The sequence below is a fragment of the Dermochelys coriacea genome, chromosome 2 (genome assembly GCF_009764565.3).
Source record: "Dermochelys coriacea isolate rDerCor1 chromosome 2, rDerCor1.pri.v4, whole genome shotgun sequence".
Lineage (NCBI taxonomy): Eukaryota > Metazoa > Chordata > Testudines > Dermochelyidae > Dermochelys > Dermochelys coriacea.
Window position 1 is genome coordinate 146605698 of NC_050069.1, and position 15563 is coordinate 146621260.

The window sequence follows — 15563 nt, forward strand, 5'->3', positions numbered from 1 at the left end:
TACCAAAAATTGAACCACATTCTTTAATGGCTTTGAATATTCGGGGATTGATTATGAAGTTTTTGAAATACACATCTTTTGCATAAAGGCAAGTTTTCTGATACTTCCTATTTTTTCATTTGTTACTGGTTACTTATGACTTTAGTAAAATAATTGACAAGGGTGACAAGTGTGGGTGTTTGCTGCTGGTCTTAGAAGTTCCTGTGTATTGGCATCCAGCAGGGAGTACAGCTTGTTGATTCAGCAGACCTCAGTGTTCATAAAGGTAGACCACTGGCTCGGTTCGGTGGCAAAGGTGTTCAGCCAGGTTTATTGTTGACAAAGCAAAGTCCTAGTACCCCAGCTCAATGGTTACAGGTACACTAACACACACACATGCCTGAAACAAGGTACCAACTCAATCAACATAGCATGATGATGTCCCCTAGGCCAGTACAAAGTGGTCCCTCCTATGACTTCTGTTATGCATTGAAACAAGTTACCTATTACCCTCTAGATGTTGTTAGTTACCAGCTTTATACCTTGTACCTGCTAGTTTGAACAAAACAACAGGGGTCTATGTCTCTTGTAACATCTCTTAAGTGTTTGCTTACCTAGTCATTGAAGAGGTCTGGGTTTTCTAGTACCATCTTCGCTGTTCAGAAATGTGCTTACTTGGTTAGCAAATACCTGATGTGTTGCTATTCTGCGAAGGCCAAGCCTACTTTGGTTCATATGTCCAAGGCTTACAAGAGTAAATCTGAAAAATTATTTAAAAGTAAATAAAGTACATCTTGAATTATAGCTATTGACTTGCCTTTCAGCCTTGCCAGAAGGGGAGGGCTGTTAGGCAGCATTCATCCTATGAATTCTACCAAGAAACCTGTTTTGCCTAAGACAGAATAAATTGGAAAAATAAAACAATCCATGCTTTTTAATCAAAATATAAAATATTGCAGTTTGAGGGAGACAGGCTAGCCTACGTTTTTAGACATCTTTAATATTAAAATCTTGTACAACTTATATACTTTTCAAACATTAATGATACTGTCCTGTAGAAGGCATGATTTATTTTGTCCACTCCTTCCTTTAGGACAGGGGTGGGCAAACTTTTTGGCATGAGGGCCACATTGGGTTTCCAAAATTGTATGGAGGGCTGGTTAGGGGAGGCGGTGCCTCCCTCAACAGCCAGGCGTGGCACGGCCCCTGCCTCCATCCGCCCACCCCCGCCCCCCACATCTCACCCCCCGACGGCTCCCCAGGACTCCTGCCCCATCCAACCACCCCTTCTCCCTATCCCCTGACCGCCCCCTCTGGGACCCCTGCCCCATTCAACCACCCCTGTCCCCTGACCACCCCCCGGAACCCCTGCCCCTGACTGCCCCCCACCGCACCATTCAACCCCCCCTCCTGACTGTGCCCCCAGGACCCCTGCCCTGTCCACCTGCCTGTCCCCGGACCGCCTTCGGACCCTCCACCCCTGATTGCCCCATGCCCTCATTCAATCCCTCTGTTCCCTGCCCTCTGACAGTCCCGACCGCTATCCACACCCCTGACCACCACCCCTTAACTCCCCTGCCCTCTCTCCAGCCTCCCTTGCTCCTTTACCACACTGCCTGGAGCACCAGTGGCTGGTGGTGCTACAGCCGCCGCCACCCAGAGCACCAGGACAGGCAGCCTCACTGCCTGGCTGGAGCCAGCCATGCCACTGCGCAGCACAGAGCACCGGGTCAGGCCGGCTCTGTAGCTGTGCTGCCGCCCACAGCATTGCGGTGGCAGTGCAGTGAGTGGAAGCTGCGGGGGAGGCGCTGGGGCGAGCCTCCCGGACCAGGAGTTGGGCAGGAGGGTCCCATGGGCTGGATGTGGCCCTCGGGCTGTAGTTTGTCCACCTCTGTTTTTAGGATCAATTAAATAGTGGAAATCCTCCATGCATTCGGTAGGTTCTGTTTCTTTGTATACCATCAGTAATTGCTTCCAAAATAAAGATACAACTTTTAAAAGAAATTACCATTACACCCCTCTGGGTGTAGTGCTTTATTTTTCAAGTCATTGTTTGGTAATCCTTTATGAAAATACTATATTCTGTTTGTGCTTAGTTAACTTTGGAATGCTTTGAGCTTATTCAGATAAGAGTAGAAGTTTTATTCTTTTCTGAATCTACCTGTCCTTTTCCATGTAAACTTCAGTTGAATGCAATAATGCTTCAGCAACTTTCGTCTTTGTGCATTTCAAATGAAAATTAGACCCGCCCTCCCCCCCCCCCCCCAAAAACAAACACATTATCACTTATAGATGCCTGTTGCTATGTTAATCAGTAGGCTAAGTTTTTTCTGGCTTTGTTTCCATGTTCAAAATAGTCTTGCTCAGCATACAATTTAGGCAGTTTTATTGTTTAGCATGGTGAGCAACTAGTCTCTTAATTTCAAAAACAAAACACTTAATTTGAAAAACAGGTCTGCTTAAAAAAACTCTTGCATGTAAGGAAATGAACACTTAAGCTGCCTACACAAATGAGTTAAAGTACATTGAAATGCATATATCGTCACAACTTAGTGTAAATCAAAATTTCAGAACAATTACCTTATCCAGGAGGTGTAACTTGAATTTGAAGGAGTTTTTTGTTTGAAGTTACAAGCTGGGAACTCAATATGGTCTGAACTAAAGAGACGCGTGTTTTTGTTTTAAATCGCTTCCAACCTGGGTAAATGGATAGATTGGTTTAATCATCAATTAAAATCAGCAAGCAGAATATCTTGATATAAATCAATTTTAATAGTTTTCCATTTGTATTTTATAGTTTATTTTCCTAAGCACTGATTTAATTTAAAACTAAATGCAGTTTTTATACTAGATTTGACACCACTTCTGTTAACCAGGAGGATACGTTAACTATACATTTAACATACATTTGTTCAGATTCTTAATTTCTGCATTTTTATTGTTAAATTTACTAGATAATTAACTTTTTACTTGTGATTTGTATCAAGCTTCATTTGGATGGAAACTGGAATTCAATTAAAGTGTACAGACAGCATTTAAAAAGTTTTAGTTTACTAACAAAAAAATGTACTGGACAAATACAACAGATGAAACGAAGTGTTTCAGCACATCAGAGCTGAAAATACTGACATTTGAAACAGAAATATTAGCATTTACTTCATTTTAAAGACTGAAAATGACATACGTATTTTGTGCTCTACAAGACAAATTGTAACATTTATAAAGCTTGACCTTAAGTTAGCTATTTTTTTCCCCCGGATCTGTGTATAAAAACCCAGTTTTTAACTCATTACTTAAAGTTCGTGAAGAGGTCTCATAGATTCAGTCTCTCTTTGTATTTATTTAAATGATGAATAGATTATACTATGGTTAGGGCTTAACACCAGCTTGCCATAAATTCAAATTTAACTGTAAAAGGATTACTTTTTAAATAAAAACTTTTAATTTAAATTTGTTATAAATTGCTTTATTTATACAAAAATAATTTATTTTTATCTGATTTTCAAATATTCTGCAGTCTTTGTGAAAACATTCTCCTTTTTGCCCACAGACTAAATGTGGTAATTTTCACACCAAACCAATTTTCCAAGCCAAAGTTATAGGAAGCTTCTTTGGCATAACTATGAAGGAGAAGTGCCTCTCAATAATTTTACATATTGCAAGAATTTTTTTTTCTTTTCTTCCTATATTTGAATGCTTAGGCAGATGTGTCCTGCCTGCTGGATAGGAAAGAGCTCTTCTGTTAGGACTTGTCAGTAATAATGTAAAGATATACCATCAATCAAACATTGCCACTTCCCCCTCATCTCATAAGACCCTTTCCCTTGGGGTATTACTTCCAGGGCAGAGATTGGCATGTGGCTGGAAGGAAGGGGTATCATATGACTCCACTAAGAACCCCACTCCCTCCTCCACCTTGCGACCCTCTACAAATTGGTGTCTGTTCCAGCCCTGTAAGACCTCTCCAAAAGCAGGAGTGACCAATCAGGGTGTGATGACCTGTCTGGAAGTGTTGTGCCTTCTCTAAGAACTCCTCGCGCCGCTCTATACCAATCCAAGCAGATTCCAGCCCCATAGGACATTCTGGAAGGGAAATGTGTACCAATCAGAATAAGTATTGCACAAGTGTCTAGGCCAGATACTCCATTCTCTGGAGTTTAACAACTGGCTGGTCAGCAGCACTGCCCCTGGAAGCTCCTTGCTGCGTGGAGCAGGCTATCTTGTTTCAAGGGTATGTTTTCAGAAATCATGGAAATGCTGAGAGGAAACATGGCAGCCTTTACCACCCACGTGAGAACTAGGAGATTAGTTTGAGCTCTAAGGTGCTAAATATCTCAAAGTTCTACATTAGCAACAATTTGGAGGAGGAGGGAGTGGCCATGGGTAGCCCTTTGGCCTAACTGTTGGTTGGGTACACTGGAACCTGACAGCGAGACCCATGCTATTGTGAGTCAGACCGATGAGTGTGATGCCCAGCCACCATCTGAACCTGTGGAGGAAAGCAACCAAGCCTCCTTGGAGTCACCATTGGACAAAGTGAATGAAGATGTATAGTCTATTTACCAGAGCAACAAGTGGAAGTCAGGGGAGTGGGGGGTTGTAATGGGGTAGGAACTGACCTGGGGTTTTGTAAATCTAAAATAGGACTTAAAACTATTTCTTTTTTTGAAAAATCTGTCAGCAGTTTGCCATCACCTTTCTAAATGCCGTTGAGAATCCCCTAGGACATCTTGGAACAGATTCACTCTCGGTTGGAATATTATCTTGCATCAGCTGTTTTTATTTATGCCTCTAACAGAGATCAAGAGGAGATGCTGGATAAGAACAAAATGGAAGAATGAGCTAGCTTGGACCCTTGAATGGTATGAGTTCACAATGTCCATTTTCCACAGCGTAAAATGGCTGTAAAATGATGTGTTAAACCATGTGATTAATAAAAAATTTTTGTTTAAATTTGATTGTGGCCCCTCCATACTAGTATTAGTAAAAGACTTTGCAACCAACAGCCTTGTGTACACAGGAGGCTCTGTTAAAGAAAATATTTCATCTCCAGGGAAGTTGGGATCTTCAGAGGCATGAATCTTCTTTTTCAAGCAGCCAGAAAACCTAGTAAAACTTTGACTAGAAGACAGATAACAGCTTGGGTTTCAGAGCAGGATGCTTACATGTTACGCAAACCAGTATAAATACGTTTTTAAAGAAATAAGACTTACTTCAGATGTGATACATAATGGCAAGGCAGTGGTTTTAAATGGATATGCAGCAGCTCTCCAAACACAACAGTGGTTTTAAGTTCATCTTAACAGTGACAGAATGTCTATGTAAATATGCTTGGGCCTAAAAGACAAGATGGGTGGTGAAATATCCCAGGTCTTTATAACTGTTTTTAGGGATAGTTGCATACCTTGAAAATTACAAACGTTTGGGGGAAAGAATTTCTAAACAAACCTTTTAAGCAAATTGTTAAAGTAACATCATGTCCACCAGTTTGTTACTAATGAAGTCAAAGCAGGGGTTGTGGAGTGGTTTAATAAAACTTTAAAATCTAAGTCTTGGAGATATATTACAACCAGCAATACCTTTCACTATATTGATGTGTTACTGGAGTTTATAAAGAGTTACATACAGTTCTGTGAAAACTTTGATTGTATCCGACGTTGTGATGTTAACTCCTCAAATTCTCTGGAAGTATGGAAAAGGGTTTATGGAGAAAGTTTTAAAATAAATCAGATTGTTTCCTCTTTTAGAGAAGACCACTATATCTAAAAACAAAATGAGTTTTTCTAAAAGGCTATGAACAAACATTTATCACTGAAGTATTCATAGTGGATGAAGCCTTAACCAAGGGACAGAGAACTGTATACCAATTAAAATATTATGAAGGTGATACAGTTACCGGATTTTTTTTACCCTGAAGAATTAAAAAGTTAACCCACAACAGGATAGGATTTGCAGGATTGAAAAAGTCCTAGCAGAGAAAGAAAGGGTGAGGACAGAAGTGGCTACCGGTGAAATGGTTGAGTGGCCCGATAAATTTGTTGTGTGGAACACATTTTCAACTCTGACATTTAGCTGTAAAAGAAAACAATTTTTCCTGTAAAAAGGAAAAAATGGATGGGGAGGGGGGGTTATATCACTTTTAGCAATGAGGTTTTTAGCTCTGAGGTTTTTGTTTTTTTGTTTTCCTTCTCAAAACAGTAGCTTGAACTATGCAATACAGCAGGTTAAGCCCTTGGATCTCGCAGGGGCCTAGGAGGTGGTGATAATGGAAATGCAATGCCCCCACAGCTGGAACAATATCAATGAAGCTACCCTTTCTGAAATTGCCTTTGGAGAGAAGAAATGGAGTTTCAACCTGTGACAAGGCTATTACTTGTCCATACCCAAATTACTGGATTATATGAATAATACTATGGCTAATCATTCAGGGGAACTACCAGAGGTGGTTATAAAGTATGACCCTGCAGGTACAAAAGTTAGACTTAAATCTTCTGATGTTGCTTATGTTTCTATAGGCAGGAAGCTAGCTAATATTTTGGGTTTGGCCCCCAATTGCAGTGTCCAAAAAAGCCCCTTCTCAAGAGACAGTACGGGGGTTTCAACTCCTTGTATCTATACACCGACGTAGAACACCAGTTTGTGGGGGACTTTGTTACGCTGCATCCCCATCTGAGGAAGGATCAATGGGTTTGTCACCATTATGTATGATAAACAGCATTATATCACAGTCAGTAAACATCACATCGAAACCATCATCATTGAAATAAAGACAGACTAGAACAGACATCACTTTGCCAAAAGCATAATGACATCATCAAGCTGCACCTACACCTGGAGAGAGAAGCATTTTTAAAAAACAAAATGCTGTAAGGACCTGAAAAATTACAGGGACCCAACCATCTACAGAAACTTCACAAAGCCTGGGCCCTTCCTGGATATCATGAGGGGAATGTTCTGTAACCTCATTTAAGAAGGGGGCAGCAATTATTAAACCCCACATAAAAACACACACAAAACATAGCCAAAGATGTAGTAGGCCGGGTCTCCTGAGCTTTTCTGGATAAGGCGGGTGGTTACCCACCTGGCCTTAGACGATCAGCAAGATCTAATGTATATTAAAAGGAGACTTAAGAGAAAGAGAGATGTGATGCACAGGGTGCCCAAAACCCTTTAAAAAGAAGAACTGTGACATGTAGGACCAGCCATAAGTGAAAGACCAAGAGAAAAACAGAGAAAGAGAAAACACTGTCTGTCTGGTAATTAACATGGCTTTTTAATCAACATGGCTTTTGTTCACTGTGGATCTGAAGAGTGCATCAAATTCAAATTAAACTTGTTTCAAATAGCCCCCGCATAGACCAGCATTGAGAAAAGTATATACATTGAGGTACCACCTCTGTTGGCTGTTACAAAGAATGCCCCACGCAGATTTTCTATAGCTGGGAATGTCTTAGATCAGTGGTTTTCAAACTTTTTTTTTCTTGTGAGCTAGTTGAAGAACATTGTTGATGCCTGTCAAGGTTCCTTCCACACTCTGAACTCTAGGGTACAGATGTGGGGACCTGCATGAAAGACCCCTTAAGCTTATTCTTGCCAGTTTAGGTTAAAAACTTCTTCAAGGTACAAACTTTGCCTTGTCCTTGAACCCTACGCTGCTACCACCAAGCGTGTCAGACAAAGAACAGGGAAAGAGCCCATTTGGAGACGTCTTCCCCCCCCAAATATCCCCCCAAGCCCTACACCCTCTTTCCTGGGGAAGGCTTGATAAAAATCCTCACCAATTTGCATAGTTGAACACAGACCAAAACCCTTGGATCTTAAGAACAATGAAAAAGCAATCAGGATCTTAAAAGAAGAATTTTAATTAAAGAAAAAGTAAAAGAATCACATCTGTAAAAACAGGATGGTAAATACCTTATAGGGTAATCAGATTCAAAACATAGAGAATCCCTCTAGGCAAAACCTTAAGTTACAAAAAGACACAAAAACAGGAATATACATTCCATTCAGCACAACCTATTTTACCAGCCATTTAACAAAAGGAAAATCTAACGCATTTCTAGCTAGATTACTTACTAACTTAACAGAAGTTCTGAAGAGCATTCCTGATCTGTTCCTGGAAAAAGCATCACACAGACAGACATAGCCTTTGTTCCCCCTCCCTCCAGCTTTGAAAGTATCTTGTCTTGTCATTGGTCATTTTGGTCAGGTGCCAGCGAGGTTATCTTATATTCTTAACCCTTTACAGGTGAAAGGGTTTTGCCTCTGGCCAGGAGGGATTTTATAGCACTGTGGACAGAAAGATGGTTACCCTTCCCTTTAGATTTATGACATGCCCATGACCCAACATAATTATATCTTTTGACTAGAGTTTTCATAAAATCATTATATTGCAATACATTTCAGCTTAACCCACTTTACATAACTAAAACTAGACAAAGCCATTACTTTTAAACAAAACATATAAAGGCGATCAGGTTGAGTTTCACTTACTTAATGTGACTGGTGGGCCTGTTTGTTCCTGATGATCTTGTTCCAGTCAGGATCACAGGATGAAAGGGCTACCTGCATATCAGGTCCATTGTTCAGTCAGCTTCTTTCTTTTGGTTTTTAATCTTGTCATAGTTGAAAATCCCACTTCACACATGTAGGTTGTTGTGAAAGGCAGTAACAAGAGCACACTTACTTTACTTAGCAGTGGTTATTCTTTGGAAACGCTGATACAAAATGATGACAAGTTTATTGACTTTTGTCGTGTTTTCAAAGTGTTATCACAGGTGATGTGTAGCAGTTCATTCTCTTATTTAGGTGTCCGATTTAGCTTCATTGTTGCCTCAGGGTTTTCGAAAGCAAAAGGATCTTTCACCCAGTGTTTTTCATTCAAATATTCAAACTTGTTTATTGAAATAGTGACTAAAAGTGTCAGAAAGAGTAGTGAGATGTAACTCTATGATAGTTTTCATTTCATTCACTTTTTCCTCGTAGGTGGTGTTGTGTTGTAACAGTGTTGGTAACATGTAGTAGTTGGACCGATTACGGTTCAGGCGTGCTTGCCATAGTGCTAATGACTTTTAAATTAATTGTATTTCTTCACGATGTTGAAACAAATCATTGCATCTTCCTTGTAACTTCATTTAAAATTGAGAAAATGTCAGCAAATGACAACTTTATTAACCATCATTGTCAAACAAAGTTGCCAAGTCAGACTGTTTTGCCACCAAAAAAACCAAGAGTCTCATTCCTGAGTTCATACACCCTGGTAAGCATTCTGTCCCATGACATCCAGCTTACTTCAGTGTGAAACAGTAAATGCATGTGTTCTGCTCCCATGTCTGAGCATAGCGCTTCAAAAAGCCTGCTGTTAAGTGAGCTCCCTTTAATTAAGTTTACGATTTTGATTGCTTCCTTCAGTACTGCCATAAGATCAGGAGGAATATCCTTGGACGCTAAAGCTTCACAGTGAATGAAACAATTATTCCAAACAATGTCATTGCCAGCTGCCTCACAGATTTTTTTCAAAACTCTACTGTTCTTTACGGTCATATTTGCTGCAACGTCATTTGTTATTCCTTTGCAGTTACCCCATTCCAGTTTATATTTTCCAACTACGCAGTCATTCGGTGCAACAAATATCTGTGCCCCTGTTGTATTTGTTGGTAGAGTCAGACAACACAGCAAATCCTCCTTAAAATCATCTTGCCATACGTACCTCACGTAAATGAACATCGTTGCACAATCTGAAATATCAGTATTCGTCAAGTTGTATAGCAAAATCCCTGACTGACTGTAAGCATGCTACAATTTGAGCTTCCAAATTCTCTGCAGTATCGTGTATTCGCTGAGACACTCTGTTATCACTGAGAGGAATACTTTTCAATTTTTCAGCAGACTTCTCATCAAAAACTGTCTGCACCATATCCACAGATGCTGGAATAACTTTTTCAGCAACTGTATGGGCCATTTTCGCTTTTGCCACATGATATGCAACCAAATATGCCAGTTGCGCTTTATTGTTCAAGGTGATTGACCGGCTGAGAACATGACCTGATAAGTTCCCATTGCTTCCTTTGAAAATAGTCCAATGGTTTATCCACGAGTTCTATTTGATTTGTTTCTAAATGTCTCCTCAACTTTGGCGGCTTTAAACTCTCGTTTGCAAGCACTTCAGTACAAATAACAGATTGGGGCTTTGGTTCTTGGCTTGCTATAGCACAGTTGATGAAGCCATATTTCAAGAAATCAACACTGTACTGCATCGGCCATGATTTTTTCTTTTTAGTTGGCTGTTCAGATGAGTTGGAAGCAGCCTGTTCATTTTTACTGCTAGAATTTTCTGTTGTGCATACTTACACTTTCCCTCGCAGATGTTGATGGATTTGATGGCTGTTTCCAAACTTCTTTTTCTTATTACAAATCGATCCATATTTTCCAGTTTTTGGGGAGTTTGTCAACAATCACACAAAAATCGTAGTCTCCACACAGCAGTGGGCAGATCGGAAAAGCAATTTAGGGGATTGTACTCAAAGTGTGTTGTCCATGTGTGTAGTGCGTAACACATAGTAAGTATAAGATGCAACTCTGTGCAAATACCAGAAACACAATGTTATGCATGTATAATTGTAATGTTATTCTAATGGTGTTGTAATCCATGTTCCCTCTAATTTTTCCTACTCATGTGTGGAATGAATCTCGTTATTTGCACCAATATGGAGGTGATATGTGACAAATCACCTTCATATTGGTGCACATAACAAAATTAATGGAGTGGGACTGAGGAATTTGGAGTGTGGGAGGTGGCCCAGGGTAGGGCAGAGAGTGGGGTCCGGGGGTGAGGACTCTAAGGTGGAGCTGGGGATGAGGGTTTCAGGGTGCAGGAGGTAGCTCAGAGCTGGGGCAGAGGGTTGGGATGCGGGCGGGAGGGGTGAGGGCTCTGGCTGGAGGTGTGGGCTCTGGGGTAGGGCCAGGGATGAGGAGTTTGGGGTGCAGGCAGACTGCCCCAGGGCTGGGGCCGCAGCTAGCTCCGGGGGAAGGGGTTCTCTCTCTTTCCTGCCAGCAGGCAGCATGGAGCCCCGGGAGAAGGGTTCCTTTCTCCCCACTGCCAGCAGGCAGCACGGGAGCTCTGCGGGAAGGGCCCCTCTCTCCCTGCTGGCAGCAGCAAGCTCTGGGGCCAGAGGAGAGGCCCACAGCAGCCCTGCAAGCACCAACTTGCTCCCTCCTCAGTTCCCACCCACCCCCACCTCTCTCCTCTCCAGATCCCTGCTGCGTGGCCCTTTAGAGCTGCTGCGCAGCAACGATCATTGCAATTTGAATCTGCGAGGCGACCCAGTGCCTGACGTTCCGTGACCCAGAAGTGGGTCACGACCTGTACTTTCAAAAACATTGCTCTAGGGCAGTGTTTAGGTTTGCCATAGCTTGCTGGGAGGGGGAGTCTGTGTTGAGTTTTTCCAATTTTGCTCCTGAGATGGTAGCTGGTGGTGGTGGTGTGGGGAAGATGGGGATGGGGCACAGAGCCCTTCCCCCCAGTCCATCTTTCCCCCTTTATCTACCACCACTGTTGCTGCCCCCTTCCACACCACAAACATTGGTAGAGGCCATTTTCTACTCTGTGGCTCAGCTGCTCGCTTCCTTCCTCTAATTACCTGGGTTTTGCAGCAACAAGCTAGGTTTGCTATTGGAGCACTTGTGGGTGCACTTTTCTTCTTCCTACCCTTGGTTTTGTCCTTCCTCCCCTGGCTGCATTTGGTTGGTGGGCTTCCTTCCCCTCTGCCTCGCCTTGCAGCAGTTTGCCTCCTTTCCCCTTGCTGCCTGCCCTGTTCGCTGCCTTTTGGCTGCTCTGTTTGTTCCCTTTTGCCCTGCCCTGGTTCCCTAGGGGCTTCTTTTCTTGTCATTCCTTAGTTTGTTTGCCCTGCCCAAATCCCAGGGTGCTAGTTTTGTTGCTAGCCTCACCTCTACTCTCATAGTTTGGTGTTCTTTGAGCCTTCCCTGTTGTTGCTCCCCCAGCCTGTGGTTAGCCCACCCCTTCCTTCTTTCCTGTCCCCTGCTGTTCGCCTCTCCCATTTGGCCCTGTTTGCCTGTGTGCCAGTACCCCTTTCTCTAACGCTTGTGATTCCTTTCCCTTTTCAGTTGTCTCCCTCACTGCTTTGCACCTTCTCATGTTAGTTTAGTTTCTTTCCTCCCCAGAGTAGCCGGAGGAGCTGGTTCTACTATCTTGTGCTGGAGTTTGTGTCCCTTTGTTTCCTGTGTCCTTCTCTGTCAGCACTCCCCTCCACTGTTTCCAGCCTAGCGGGGAGGAGTGGTGGCCTCCTTTTCCCTCCCACTCTACCCTTTTGTTTCCCTCTCCTGTGGTTGTTCCTGTCCCTCCTCCTGCATGATGAGTGTTTTTGAGGGTGGGACCTTTCTGGGTCCTCCTGTTGCCCTCCCCCAGCCTGTCCCCCGTCTACCTCTACGATGGCTGTCCAGAACTGCTGCTGCCAGGTCACCATCGCAGCCACTGAGGCGCCAGCGGTAGCAGGCACGAGTAGTGACTCCAGGGATTCTGCTGCCGCTGTGAACTCTGCCGCCTCCATCTCCGGGGGAACGCTTTTGGCCGGTAGGAAGGGCTGGGGGATGAAGAAGGGCAAGAGCTCTGCCTGGAAGGTGCAACCACCCATGGCGGAGACTCTCCCTCCTACCGCGGCCATGCTGTCGGCTGCGACCCCCTTCCTTCCTTTCCCGTTGTTCCCTCCACCATCTCAGGAGCGTACGCCCAGGTGGCTGCAACCCGTCCACTCACCGCCTTGCCGCCTGGCTCAGCCCCCTCCCGGAATACCATCCCTGGTGGCTGGGGCCCCTTCCCCACCCTCACCAGGAAGCATGATGTGTGTTGCCCCCTGGTATTAGCCTCGCCCCATGTGGAGCCCTACTTGTGGGTGATGGTGAGGGTGGTGGGGCCAACAGCCTTTGTGGCGGTCTAAGATGTACAGGAAGGTGGTTTTCATCCTGGCATCAGAGGTTGTTGCCCACAAGGCGGTGGAGAGAGGCCTGGCAGGGGGGACCTACACATCCCCCTTGAGGCTCTGGAGGTCCTGGGCTTACGGGTGGTGGTTCCCTCTGTTCCGCCCTTCCTCCCTAATCCACCCTTCCGCTGCCCTTGTCCGTTCTCAGCCACCTTCCACTGTGCTCCAAGGACCCCATCCGCCACCATGTACTATCCTTCCATCAGCAGGTGCAGCTTCAACTGCCGTCGGCGGCATGTAGTGTGCAGGCTCCTGAGGGGTCCTTCCTGGTGCCCCATCAGGGGGCTCAGTACCAGGTATACTACTCCTTGGGGGAGACTTCATGCTTCCTCTGCCGGGTGATAGGGCACTTCTGGAGGAATTGGCCCTTGGCCCAGCATGGAGGGGCACCTGGGACCCCCGAGACTCAGGATGGCGCCGGCCCCATCATCACCGTTGACCCTAGCCGTCCGGTCCCTAGTGCTGCCCCTCCTCTTGTGTCTGCTGTCGTTTCCTCTTGGGTCCCGGGGGTGGCCCCTCTGTTGAACCCAGATGAGTGGGCAGGCCCCGCAGCTGTTGCGAGCAGTTGCATGGGGCCCATGGAGGAGAGAGGGGCAAGATTATTGGTGGGCACCGCAAAGGGCTTGCCTTGCGGAGTCTTCCCTTTCCCCAAGGTGCCCCTGTCTTCCCCTGCTCTTACACCATTGCCCTTGGCCCCTGGCTCTGTTCCGGCTGGCCAGCCCTCTCCTTCAGGGGGTTGGGTGCTTGTGCAGGGGAGGTGTCATAAGCAGAGGCCATGGGCACAGCACCTCCCACTCATGAAAGGGGCTGTTGGTGCCAAACCTTCTGCCACCTACCCTGCTGGTGCCCAGCGGTTGGATCTGGCCAGGGTCGCTATTGCAGCAGACCAGGGTACTGCTACCTCCTTCCTGGAGTCCCCTCCTGAGGGGCCCCCAGAAGGCATCCTTCTGCCCCTTTGCCATCTGTCCCCTCTGTTGGTGCCGAGGTGGTCATCGTCTCGGCTACTGACGGTGGGGACTGTGTAGTGGCGGGAGGTCTGTCTCCATATTTGAGGAGATCGAGGCCCTGGGCTTGACCCCACTTACTCAGGGGGAATATGACCCTTTGTTGGATGGCCTCAGTCTGGGCAGCTGTAACTAGACGCCCTCCCTTTCTCTTCTTTTTCTTCCCAGGCTGCTGTCCCCGCTTTTGCCTCTGAACTGCTCCGGGGCCTGACCATCTGCCCAGTCATGAACAGCAATTTGTTTGGGGCCACCGAGTCTGGTGCGGTGACAACCATCGCTGAGCAGCTGGGCCTTAAGTCCCAGGGTGTTTCCATCTCTGAGGCGGGGCAGCAGCCTTTACTGTCACCTGTGCCCCCGGTGCTGAGACTGTGGTGCTGAGTCCATCGAGGTGCCTGGGTCCAGCACTAGATGGGGACCCCTTTCCCCCTCCATGGCCTACATGGCTTGTTGGGAGGTGCCACATCCCGATAGCCTTGCTACCCGGGTCCCTGATGCTGCCTCCGTCCCTGATTCCTGCCCTGTTCCTAATCCCATTCCTGTTGTTGTCCTTGCTCCTCTTTTCTCTCCCTCCCTTGCTGTTACCATCTCTGGGGTTGCCTGGTTCTTTTCTAATGATGGCCCCTGGGAAGAGGTTTTTGTATTTCCTTCTCCTGGCACGTCTGGGGCTACTGTCATCCCTCCACCGCTGTCCCAGTGCTGGAGCCTGAGATGGAATGGGCGCCATGCTGGGGGTCTGTCCCCTGCTCTCCTGTCTCGTTTGGCCATAGGGCTGGTAAGGGAACCCAACTGTGGGACGACCAGAGGTCTGTAACCCCTACCCCTGCTGTGCTGAGAGACAAGCTGCACTGTTTCTTGCTGGATAGCCATGGTTCCAGGAACAGAGTGCAGCTCGCTCTTCAGCGCTAGGGAGATTTTCATCTTGTCCTCCAGACCATGAGGGCTTTTTTGGGGGAGGGCAGCCTACCAGTGGACTCGCTGCTTCCATGACATCCTGATGGCTCTCAGGGTTGGTCATGGTTTGCTGCGGGATCCAATGGGGATAGATAGTGTTCCTGCCCATGAAGATCTTCCCCAATCCTCGTTATGTTGCTGCCCATCTTTGCCACTTTTAACACCTGGGGCTGTAGGGCAGGTTTCCATGGGTGTCAGGTGCTCTCCTTCCTTCGGGAATGGGGGTGTTCAGTCATCTTCCTGCAGGAGACCGACATGGACCCCGCCACTGAGGCTGGCTGGAGTGGGGGAATGGGATATATTTTAGCCACCTTTCAGCTCGTCATGCTGGGGTGGTGACCCTGTTCTCCCCTGACCTACAGCCCAAGGTGCTGAGGATTGCCGAGATCATGCCGTGTCGCCTGCTTCACCTCCAGGTTCAGTTGGAGGGGCTGACGTTTCACCTTGTCAACAACTCTGCCCCGGCATCCGACCTTTCTTCCAGCAGGCATCCGCCTTCCTCGGCTCCTTAGATCCTTGTGAGTGCCTCGTCTTGGCCAGAGATTTCAACTGCACCTTCGAGAAGCGTGGCCTCCACAGATGTCCTCTGGGAGATTGTGGATCACCATGACTACCACCCAGATAATTATTCTAC

The 15563-nt window shown here is 45.9% G+C and overlaps 1 long non-coding RNA gene across 1 annotated transcript; it reads left to right on the plus strand.

The window, feature by feature from the left end:
* The first annotated feature begins 1373 nt into the window (after positions 1–1373).
* On the plus strand, positions 1374–10850 carry LOC122458832. The gene is made up of 3 exons (XR_006279112.1): positions 1374–3968; positions 5218–5220; positions 10839–10850. It is a non-coding gene; the product is annotated as an uncharacterized LOC122458832 (long non-coding RNA).
* The last annotated feature ends 4713 nt before the right edge of the window (positions 10851–15563 follow it).